A 12,751-nucleotide genomic window follows, 5' to 3' on the forward strand; every position below is an offset into this window, starting at 1 on the left:
GATTGATTTTATTTTATGAGCTAGGCTGGTATCGATTGTGTACATATAATACGCTTTTACAGCGCAACGTCTATTGATACAGATTGTCCAACAAACAACTAAATATGGCCCAAATGTAAAATTACAGTAAACTTATTGATCTTTGATAAAATTTTTTGTTTTTGCAATTAAACTTGCTAATATTTGATTTTTTTGTCGATTATATTACTATTTAGAGCTCGTACTTTTTTCACATCTTTCAGGATGTAAAAGTTTTAATTAAATTTGAGAAATTAGTACTACTAATAATAATGTCTCTGCGACTATTCTGTGTTTCTTCCTATCCCTATTTCTGTTAGTTTTATTTATTTCTTACTTTCATTGTTTTTCACAGTAATATGATACGTTTACTCCTAATTTATGATTCGACTTCTCCAAGAGTTGTTTTTTCTCATCTAGTTCCATGCCCGTTATCGATCGTTTGATATTACGTTGGCTACTATACTCGCTATCAGGGCTTTATTGATAGAAGCTCTCAATAATGATAAGTTCGATTTTTGGTACCATTGTCTCAATTTTTTCAGCCATGATGTCGCTCTGGTACCAGGACTACGTCTACCTTGAATATTTTCCCGTATAATGAGAAGCAAAAGTTTATATTTTTCAGGGTGTCTCACAATGTGACCAAAGTATTCCAGTTTGCGTCTTTTTATTATATTAGCCAGTTTCCAGTATTATATTAACCAGTTTGAAAATAACTAAATGCATGATCATGACTAAATCAGCAGATTCAATCATACAATTGATTGTTGAAGATACTGTAATTGAGAGTGTGGATACCTACAAATACTTAGGAACATGCAATTCGTTAAATAAGTTTAACGAATTGCATGTTTCTCATCAAAAAGTTTCTTTGTTGTCGGGATATAAGGTTAGGACTACGCCAAAGAATGCTTCGGTGTTACGTATTCACTACTCTTATTTATGGCTTGGAAGCATGGACATTAAAACAAGTGGCCGCAGTTGAATTTTGGTGTTACAGAAGAATCCTACGAATATTATGGACTCAAAGAATGTCAAACGCAGAAGTTACTAGAAGAGAAGGAAATAAAGCTGAAATAATATTGACTATCAAAAGAAGAAAACTTGAGTACGTAGGCCATGTTATGAGAGGGCATTAAGAGGGAAATAAATGAACGCATCCTACTGGGTAATAAAACCTACTGGAACTACCAAAAATTTCTGAAAGAAAAGCACATTAGTAAGAAAATCAAATTAAAAATTTACAAGACTGCAATCAGGCCAGTGATCACTTATGGTGCAGAGACGATGTGCCTAACACAAAAAGATGAAATGAGGTTGGAAATCTTCGAGAGAAAGATAATTCGACGAACAATGGGACCGGTGAGGATAAGTGTAGGCGTATTTAGAAGATTAACCAATGAAGAAATTAAAGAAGTCATCGAGGGTGAAGACATAATCAAGTTCGTGAAGACGCAAAGGCTCAGGTGGCTGGGACACACAGAAAGAGCTAACCCAGACTCTACGCTAAAGCGAATAACTGGATGGAGACCAACAACAAAGAGACAAAAGGGGAGACCCAAAACAAGATGAAGAGATCAAGTCTTAGGAGACATAAAGAAGCTGAGAATCTACAATTGGAAGGAGCGCTGTAAGGACCAAAAAGAATGGAGGAAAATTGTAGACAGGACCAAGTCACACACGCTGCTATAATAATAAAAAAAACAACAGCGGACTGATTCTCCGCAATAAATTAATCAGAGAGCCCAAAAGGGCGGCAAACACTCCGCCAGGAGTGAATAAGCCATGATGATGATGATGAGAGGGCATTATTGCAGCTTATGCAAGGCAAAATTTGAAAAAACGAAACGTGGGAAGACGAAGAATATCGTGGATTGAGAACTTGAGGGAATGGTTTGAATGCAGTAGTGAAGAACTATTTACAGCGGCAGTCAACAGGATCCGCATAGCCATGATGATTTCCAATCTTCAGTAGAATATGGAACTTAAAGAACAAGAAGTTTCCTGGTTTAGGTGGCCATCTAAGTACGTCTTTATTGCCGAATCTGTCCTCCCAGCTTATCTTTAACAGTCGTATATATACTTATATTGTGAGTGCTCCAAGCGTTTAAATATGGTTTCGCCAGAGGCTAAAAAAAAATGTCTTGCAGAAAATTGCCCATTGACAATGTCCTGTGTATTTTTGACTGCTTCTTCTAAACGTGACCCATCCCCAAGGATATTGGCGATCATCATAGCCCATTTGACTCTATCTGCAGCCATTCTGAAAAGTTCTATTGACGTTTCCCCACTCCATTGTCTCAGATTCTTCAGCCAGAACGTACGTCTTCTCCCCGATCCTGTTTTGTCTTCCACCTTTCCTTGTATGACCAGCGGCATCAATTCGTATTTCTCGTTTCTTAGTATGTGAGCAAAGTAGCTCATTTTTCTTTTCTTTATTGTGTTGAGTATTTCTTTATCTTTTTCATTCTTCGTAGCGTTTCCGTATTTGTTATGTGTTGTGTCCAAGATATTTTCCACATTCTTCGATAACACTACATTTCAAAGTTAATGAGTTTTTTCTCTGTCGCCTCTGTAATTGTTCAGGCCTCAACTCTATACGACAGGACCGAGAGCATGTAGCATTTCAATACTCTAACTTCTAGCTATCTCAATACGCCGTTTTATTTCCGTACTTCTATCCCATTCTTCATTTAGTGGGTCATGCCCATAGATGGACATCTTCTATCCCCATTTAGTTCTATCCCGTTCGTTTTTCAAACGTTTATTTTGTAAATAATTTCGATGAAAACGCAATATGCATTTAACTTCTGAGATAGTTTAAGTCTTAAAGAATCCTATGAAAATTGTGCTAAATGTGCTAGCATCATTAATAGAGCAAGTTCAATTGAAGTTAAATTAAATAACTTTTAAACTATTTGACCGATCGGGGGGAAATTTCGCACAAATTTAAAAGACGGTGATTCATCGATGTTCAAATTTATTAATAACATTTTATTTTGTTAATAAAAAAAAATAAAATTTATAAATAATTAGTGTAAAAAAACTTTTTTGCAAATATCTCCGTAAATTATTTATCAATTTTAATTTAAAAAACGGGAAAATAAAGATATTCTTGAATATAAAAAAATGATATAAATATTGTTTATGTATAATACAAGGGAAAAAACTTATAGACAAAAAATCAAATTGTGACCATCAATTATTGTTTAAAAAAAACGCAAGGTAAAAATACGAGTACTTTTTCTTCTATTCGTCATCTAGTAACCCCCACCTATGTCTTAAAAGCTTCAGATATAAGTATTCGAAAAATTTTGCGACCTTTTTTTTAACCAGACTGGGCTAAAAATCAAAATGCATGGTTTGAACAAAAAATCCACTAAGATAATAATTGAAGTTGGAGAGACAAATACCCAATAGAACAAGTGATAAAGTTGTCTATTTTTGTTCATTCCTGGCGACCTGGCGACCTAAAAAATCAAGACCTTCAAGTTCTCAAAGATATTGTGAAATCTACTAAGATTCTCTCTCTCACTATCTCAGCTTCTCGCTCCGCTAGCAAATGGTCAGAAGAAAAGAAAGAGGAGCATTCGATTAAAATGAAAATCTATTTGACAGAGGAGTAAAACTCAGTTATGAGAAAGATGAAAAAATCTTCGTAGTGCTTGGTACATCTATGAAAAACTTCGTATGCAGATAAAATATACTTGAAATTAAAAAAATACCAAAGTAATTTTAACGCTTGTTTATTGAAAAAAAAAAAAAAATATAATATAAAAATCTTTTAAGCCAAAGTATTCAAATTTGCATATTTTTACTTAATGTATTTTGTCTAACCAGAAGATATATCGTTCATAAGAAAAAAATTAAAGTTACAGTTTTTGTTGTTAGTAAAATTGTTTTTTGTCATCGTCCATAATTTTCTAGCTATGTTACACCTCTTCAAGGCATGTTCACTTTTATTGGCTTACCGGTTTATCAAATAATATTTCAGCTTTACTCATACACCTTCAAAAAACTATACATTCAACAACTATTCGTTAGTGTGTGACCAGTAACACACAGACATACCTAAAATTATTGATTCACCAATAAAAATGTAAGAACAAAACTAGTTTTACTAACAGAGCGTTTAAAAACCTGTCCTAAATGTATTTGACTAATAGCAACCTTTGGGTCGATTTATAACTGGTTTTTATTTGGACAAATCACATTGGCAGTTACTGATTTTAAAATGACTTATTTCAAACAGGAAATTAAATAGAAATTTCTGTTAATTTAGAAGCTCACTGTCGTATTAAAATAATTTTTTTTATTAACTCCAATTAAAAATACAATCCATCCAAAAATAAAGAATAATAAGTAATTTGTTTGTTTGCATAGCGTGTTGTAGTTCCAGTGGAGAGTTCCTTTTCTTTATTTAGCAACTATAAAGGTTACTAATTTATTATGAGTAGTTTAATTAAAAGTAGGTAAGTAAAAAGCAATAAAATAATAATAAACAATCACAATACATATCACATAATTGAAGACCACAGGGAAAGAACGTGATAAGTCACATTTTTGACATTTCTCGTTTTAATACCACTTTGTACCTTTCATTACATAGTTTCCAATAGTAACACAATACAGAGTAATAACTTGATAAGTCAAAAAATATAAGTATTTAAAAAACCCTGTACAGGGAAAGAACTTGACATGTCCATTCCAAATAGAGGAAAACGTTGATAAGTCCAGGTAATCCTAGTAGATGGCAAGAATGGCATGCGACATGGAAAACTGGAATTATATTGTAAAATGTTTTTTTTCTGACGTTTTTTTAATACTTTCTGCATTAAAGTATATTTGCTCTACTTCTATTTTTTTTTTGAAAAACTTATTATTATGTTATGTAGATGAATAAAAAACAATTAATACCATTAATATGCGACATAAATTTAAAAAATCTAAAACGTAAACCAACAACCAATATAGCAATTTTTTATATTTTTATTACTGATTAATTATAAAATGTATTTTAACATAATCACAGAGTTTTAAACTTTAAAAATGTTCTCCTGAACAAAACCAAAAATGTGACTTACCTATCGAGTTTTACTGTTGTCTTCAATTAAGATTAAGAGTTTAAAATACAGTTGGTTTTGCCTAAACAATAAATCTGTTTGTCTTTTTTAGATCATTTGGTTTAAATCGTTTTAGCCTACGCACTTCATTATTGTCGTCGAATAGCAGCTTAGCGAGTTCATTGAGATGCAAGTATTTTTATCCGTTCACCATATTCGACACTGTAACTTGTTATAACTTCTTTTACCGAAGGTACTTCCAGATATTTTTCTATGGAAGATGATGTATCACACCGTGGGGCAATGTTGGAGGATTGCAATATTAGAATTGCTAGCGGTGCCCCATAGCTGAATACCATATATCCAGATGGACTTAAGGATCATCTTGTATATGTCGTAGTTTCTTAGAGAATCAGCTTTTTAGCTAAAAAAACTGGCTTCTTAGCTAAGTGGCGCTTTTTAGACTAATGATGTAAATTTGATGTCTTCTCCCTCCTTTCTATAAAGCTGAAAAATCCAGCTTGATCTATGCCATACATAATAAATGCTGTATTGTCGACTTAGTGTGGAAAAGAGGCTACTAACGACCGCGACGTGAATGAAATTAGCCAAAATGATAATGAAGTCAACGTCATTAAAGTGGAGCAATATTTCTGGGCATCAAAAGGTCATGAGATCTTTTACACTTATTACCAAGTCTTTTGTGGCATTTGTAGTAACCACATTAAAGACGAATCTCATACTTGCAATAAATGCGAACATGCGGCACACTTTTAATCGAAAATCCATTCATATGTCACCTTTGTACGAGAGGAAAAATATTATTCGAAGTGCAAAATAAATGTTACAAACGACAAAAAATAGAAGCAGCCAAAGTGCTCAAAGGTTCTGACGATCAATTGCTCTAGGTGTATCAACACTTTCTCTAGGTAAAACAGTATTACTTACGCTATATAAAGTTCACCGCAATCCTTTAGATTATCATAATATATTTGGTGTCATAATGGTAGTGATTTATATCAAATTTTAACAGTTTATAAATCATAAATCAGTGTTTATTAAGAAGTGCCTTAACATTTTCTAAATCTGAATGTGTTAGCATTGATGATGTACCTAAAAATGCAAGTTATACTTTGCGGCAAGCATTTACGCTTCGGTCATCTGTAGGGGGACAAGGTTTTAAAAATGCAATGCTTTAAAGAGAAATTGAAGTGTAATTCTAGATGTCATGCAAGTTCTACCTGTGCAAATAAAAACTGAAAATAAAAATCAACGGAAAATTTCTAACATAAACATTAGACGCCACACGCAGTGTGGTTTGGCCCTTGAAACCTGAAAGACCTTAAACCAACATTCAAATGAAGCCATTGGTCAAAATTAAATGAACAATAGTGCTCTTTTACAGTTTTTCTTGTGTTTTTTGTTTCTTTTTTCTCGTGTAGTTAGTAAGTTTTAATGTTAAGTTATCATTATGCAATGAAGTAGTTCACGACTTTCATTTGCCAATTATTGACCGATCAAACCTCTGCTATTCAACTATTAAATATAATCTATATATATATATATATATATATATATATATATATATATATATATATATATATATATATATATATATACATATATATATATATATATATATATATATATATATATATATATATATATATATATCGAGAAAAGGAGTACGACCGTCAATCCAATATAAACTAAGGTACACTCGAAGAGTGGTGGGTTTATCGGTCAAAGTGGAGAAATAAAAGACAAAGACGATGGCTTTATTATTGGCAATATTTGAACCTTTGGACTGTGGAAATTTTTATTAATCTTCACCTGTTAGCTGGCTAACTAGTGACGTCATAATATTACAATATATGATATATTGGATTGACTTCTCTTGCTTTGTTCTTTGTTGACAGATCAATCACTGTAGGGTTAAATGGTGATCTTAACCACCTTTTCCTTTCACTGCTTGGTTTTTTAACGACAAGTTGTCAACCAAATTTATCACACTCTTTGAATATACCGCCTTATACATAGAGGTTGGTAGCTTGCCTTGCTGTTTATGTCATTGTGACTTCAAGGCCACTTCTACTCACGTTGTTGTGCGTGGGTGTCAAAACTTTTAAATTCATTTACCAACGAGCCTCAGTAAGCTAAAGACTGGTAACTTCATTTTTTTTCTTTATTACTATTAATCTTTAATAACTTATAATGTTACCTAAAGTTAAAATTAAAATATAATTTTTAAATAAATTTGTTGGAAGTGCAATCTAATGATCTTTCTAGTTCTTTACACTTTAAAATAAACCTTAATGTTTTTTACTAAGTTTTTATAAAATTTTTTTTATATATACATGTATTTTTATCACATGTTCTTTTGCTGTGCTAACTTTGTCAAATTGCAAACTTTACCTAGTTTCAATTAATTGTTATATACAACGTTAACTCTGAATGTCCAGCTTTGTAAGCTTTTTCATATTTTTTACATCACTGACTGCTACATGTCTTTGTAAGGTAACACACTTTGGTTATAACTTCTCTATGGATGTTTGGTTTCATATTGTTCTTTTTAGATGAACTGATGATGCTTTCTGAGCAGAAAGCGAAACGTCTTCAATAAATAGATGAAGTAGCCATCGTCTTTGTCTTTTATTGCTCCACTTTGACCGATAAACCCACCACTCTTCGAGTGTACCTTAGTTTATATATATATATATATATATATATATATATATATATATATATATATATATATATATATATATATATATATATATATATATATATATATATATATGTATATATATATATATAATCATAAAATGCGGAATAGAAAAACATATTTTTCTGTATCACAGATGACGCAGCAACTGGCTCAGCGTCCTTTACAAAATGGAAGAAAGTCGACTGTAGTTAAAATAAAATAGCACCATCCTGCGGGGGACATCTTTCAAGTGTAACGTGGTTGTTATTTTAAATATTATTATTATATATATATATATATATATATATATATATATATATATATATATATATATATATAAACTGTGAGTTTTTACGCTATCACTTGTCAAATAACATATTATTAACTTGTTTTACTACAAGAAGAAGAATACTTATTAACGTCATATTCATGCTCCCCATCTGCTAATTGCGGAAACGAAATAGTGCTTAAACTATCATAAAAACCATATTTAACACCACCACATTCTTATCAAAGACGACATTACGAAATAATAACTTTAAGCGATCAAAGCAATTTAATCATAGTAAATAACAGTAATTTAGTCAGCCTCAGAAATCTAAAACAATAGTCATCAGCAAAGAACCAACCAGACGTAAAATAGAAATTGATGGCTTCAGTATTGAACAAGTAATGGAAATAAAATACCTTGGCAATACACTGTCCAGCTATAGAGAGCTGGACAAAGAAGTGAGAGATCAAGTACAAAAAGCAAATATACTGGCAAGATAACTTAATCACGATATGGCGAAACAAACATATTAACACTGAGATGAAGTCAAGAATTTATAAAGCCAGTATAAGACCAATAATGACATATGCCTCAGAAACAAGACTCGACACAGCCACAACACAACGGCTACTGGAAACGGCAGAGGTGAGAGTACTGAGAAGAATTACAGGAAATGCGCTGAGAGCTCGAAAGAGTAGTGAAGACATTAGAACAAAATGTAAAGTACAGTAAATAAACGAATTGACACAAAATAGAAAAAAAATTAAATAACTACAAAAGCAGAATGGGGGACACCCGTGTCGTCAAAATAGCAAGAGATATTCGCTAGCGGGTAGCAAGCTAGAGATAGCGGGCAATTATACGAGCTATTTTGGTGGATGGGAATTTGTTTTCGGATAGATTATCCTCGATGATTTTTTGAGATAGTTTTTTGTCGACCCCGGCAATTACTAAATGAAAGTTTTGTTGATGATTTAGATAGAACGAGTTGCGAATTAGCTGGGCTTTTAGATTTGAAACCTGAATTTATGGAAATATCGTTCTCTCCGGTGATTTGTCGAAGTTTTGCCGTGAGATCTTTGAGGTCTAGAAGATTGATGATTCGTACGGAAGCTGTCTTTTGGGTTGGAAAGACTTTTATTGAGTCCAAATCTGGGATTAGATTGTTGTCTTTGATAAGTCAATAGAATGGTCTTCGCTGACAGATGTCTGGGGGGATGTCCTCGATTCTCTAATTTTGGGTGATATGTGGTGATTGTTGTGTGTTTTGTGTTGTGGGTTGTGTGTTGTTTGTTGTAGTGTGGTGAGTGAGTGTATGGGTGTGTGTATGGGTGATGGTGTTGGTTGAGTGTGTGTTGGTGAGAATGTGTTTTGTGTTTGTAGGGCTGTGTAGGTACGGGGGTTTTAGGGTGGAGGACCTTGGTAAGGAGTGGATGCTTTCGATGTGGATGAAAACTATGTGGAACGAAGGATAGAGCTGTTAGAAGTTGATGGAAGGAGGGGTAGAGGAAACCCGAGGAGAAGATGGAAGGACTGCGTGGCAGAGGACTTGAAACCCCTGAAAAGGGAAAAGCTGGGGAAGAATAAGAAGGATAGGAGGTGTAAAGCTTTGCTTCAGGCTACGTGCCTCTTTAAGGTATAGAGTTTTTGTATATGTTTGGGACGATTTTTTTGTTAATGACTTAAAACCGTTGTAGGTGTCGAGGCAGGAGTTTGATCGGCGCTTATCGTCGGCCGTGTCGATGTTCGGTGAGCAACTTCGTCGTGGACCATTTGAGGTGGCCCGTTGATAAAAATGCTACATGCATCTAAAAATGGAGCGATTACTTTGAGCATTGTTTGGACTTTCTTTAGTAAGAAACGCGTGGAGGTTAGCTGTGACTAGTTCCTCACCTAGTTACAGGTATCGGTATGCAATTCGATTGGGAAACCATAGAAAACCAATCTCCCCTGTCCATGCGTAAATTGAATAGACTCTGAAGGAGTTATTTGAGGGGACTGACTTTCCAATTTTGGGATATTGGAATATTTTGAAAGATCTCATTACAGAGATGTTGGTAAGAGTTTTTTCAGGTAAGACGTTGAAAAAGATCATAGACATGAGGTTAATTATCGACGTTATGTATTCTCTGTTGTGTTGTTCGCTTTGGCAGCATCTAGAAAAGTATTTTAAGCGTAGGGGAATGACGTTATTGGATCCAGGGATCTCACAATGTATAATCTCCCCGTTCAGCTTAATATGGTACTATAGTGCTTCCGCGAACTTTTGTTTTGAGTTATTATATAGATTATATAGATATAATTCTAGAGGGCAATTATTCGTACGAGTTTAGTGTGAGGGAAGAGGTCTTATGATAGACGGTCTTCAATGTCTTCTTGTGAAAGATTTTTGTTAACGCCTGTCATGACGAGATGGAGGGAGGTTTGATTGGATTTTGTATGTTGTTTTAAAAGACTTTTGTGGGTGTTGTTTGAAATATCTGTGTGTAATAGTGATTATGTTATCACCGATGTTGTTTCTTAGTTTTATCTGGAATTCGTGGATATTTAGGGGTTGGAATATATTGTCTGATGAACAGATTTTGAAGTGGGCTAGGTTGTTGGGAGGAAGTTCGTTTGATTTTAAAATATTGTTAAAATACTGAGGTTATTTTGTGTGTTTGTGTTGCTTGTGTGTGATGGCTGTTTGAATTGATCGTTCTGTAGATTGAGTCGTATGTGTTTCATTTTGAGTGTGTTGGTTGTAAGGCTGCGAGTAAAGTTTCAGTAGGTATTGTTTCTGTCGCAGTTTCATGTTGTGTATTATGTGTAACTGTAATGTTATCGTCTTCGGTATGGGATGTAAGGTGTTTTGCAAGGATGATGTATTGGTTTTAGATCTGGTTGTAAGTGTGGCAGATTTGCCGGCAGAGTTGACTGTAAGGGACTCGAATTTTAAATCGGGTAGAGTTTGAGTTTTAAATAAACGATTGAATCTGAGTTGATTGCAGAATTGTGAAGGAAAGCGTTTGTTTAGGTATGTTTGTGTTATTTTCTGGAACTGAAGTGGGTAATAAGGTGGGTGTTTTTTGGTTGGATCTGTTTATGATAGTAAGGTATTTGGTTCCGGTAAGAACTTTGAGTTTTTCTTCAGAGATTTGGCATTAATGGGGTTTGTTCTGTAAAGGGAGGCAATTTCTTCCAATTTGCTCACCTAGACTGCAAAGAAATAGTTTTCGTCCATGCCGATGTGTGTGGGCATCCATCTATAGTAATGGACACTCGGGATAAACGGGATGAGCGTTTGCATACCGACTGATTATCAACTTTCTGTTCAACGACTGTAAATATTTCTATGGGCTCTAAGTTGAGATGAGAGTTTTGTAACATAAAGTTGTTTATGTATTCTACTATCTCTTTTTATTTATTTTTTCTCATTTCCTGCCTTCCATGCCTTTGAAATGTGTTTGTTTGTCGAAGGAGGCTAAAGATTTTGTGGACAGAGCACGTGACCAACAACGAGGTGCTGAGAAGAATGAGGACTGAGAGAGAACTCCTAAATATTGTAAACAACAAAAAAACGAGTTATCTAGGGCATATTTACAGAGGAGAAAAATATTACTTTCTACGATTCATAATCGAAGGAAAAGTAGAAGGAAAAAGAGGTCCAGGAAGAAAAAAATGCTCCTGGCTGAAGAATGTAAGAGACTGGACAGGCATGGACACTAATTCGACACTAAGAACAGCTCAAGATAGAGAGCAATTTGCTGCAGTTATAGCCACCCTTCCGTGATGAAAAAGGAACCTTAAGAAGAAGTGTAAACAGCATTTTATTTAAATTAATTTATTCAACAAAAAACATAATATAATTTAAGAATAGTTATTTTTATAATTAGGCATATTTGGCTATAAGTAAGTGAAATATTTTTTTACTTGGTAGTGAAATTTTTCTCACGAATTGTCACCAACAGTCGGCAACGAGTGGTAAATAAAAATTCAGTAATTAAAAATACTATAAGAATAAGATAATTAAATATTATATAATTTTATAAAATATATTCTTTTCGCCTATCCGACTTAGCAAATCGCTCTATGATTGCATCAACATCTAGAGAAATTTCGGGATGCACATTGATGAGTGCTTAACCAGTTAACCTTTCCTCCGAAGTTCTATTTCTAAGGTAAGTCTTTAGAAGCTTAAGCGTAGAAAAACTATGCTCTGCTGTTGCTGCACTGACTGGCAGGGTAATTAATATTTGCAGAAATATTCTGATATTTGGATACATATGAATATCGCAGTTTTCTAATAGGAACTTCTAAAATAGAATCAGGAAATCTAAAATAGAATCTTTCCACTTTTGAATCCACAGTGAAAACTCTTGTTCTAGTGTGGAATATGCAGTAGATGGTCCAATAATATCCTGGAAAATGTCAACAATTTTTTTTAATGCAATTTTATCTTCTGGTGTGTTATTAGTTTTAGGTAAAACAACTCGAAGATTAAATAGATTCATAACTTTCGGTGAAAGTCGTTCTTCTAAATCAGTGAAGATATTGTCTAATAGGGGTAAATAAATAAATCTTCGGAAATATTCTTTGCAAGAGTTAGCAGGTTGGTTTTGACGACAGGTTTGTTTGTTCAGCTATTTCCTTTACTTTATAGTAAAGTTTGCCAAAAACAGATTCAGCATTTGATCTTTTATTTTGAAG

This window comes from Diabrotica undecimpunctata, chromosome 10, assembly GCF_040954645.1.
Source record: "Diabrotica undecimpunctata isolate CICGRU chromosome 10, icDiaUnde3, whole genome shotgun sequence".
Lineage (NCBI taxonomy): Eukaryota > Metazoa > Arthropoda > Insecta > Coleoptera > Chrysomelidae > Diabrotica > Diabrotica undecimpunctata.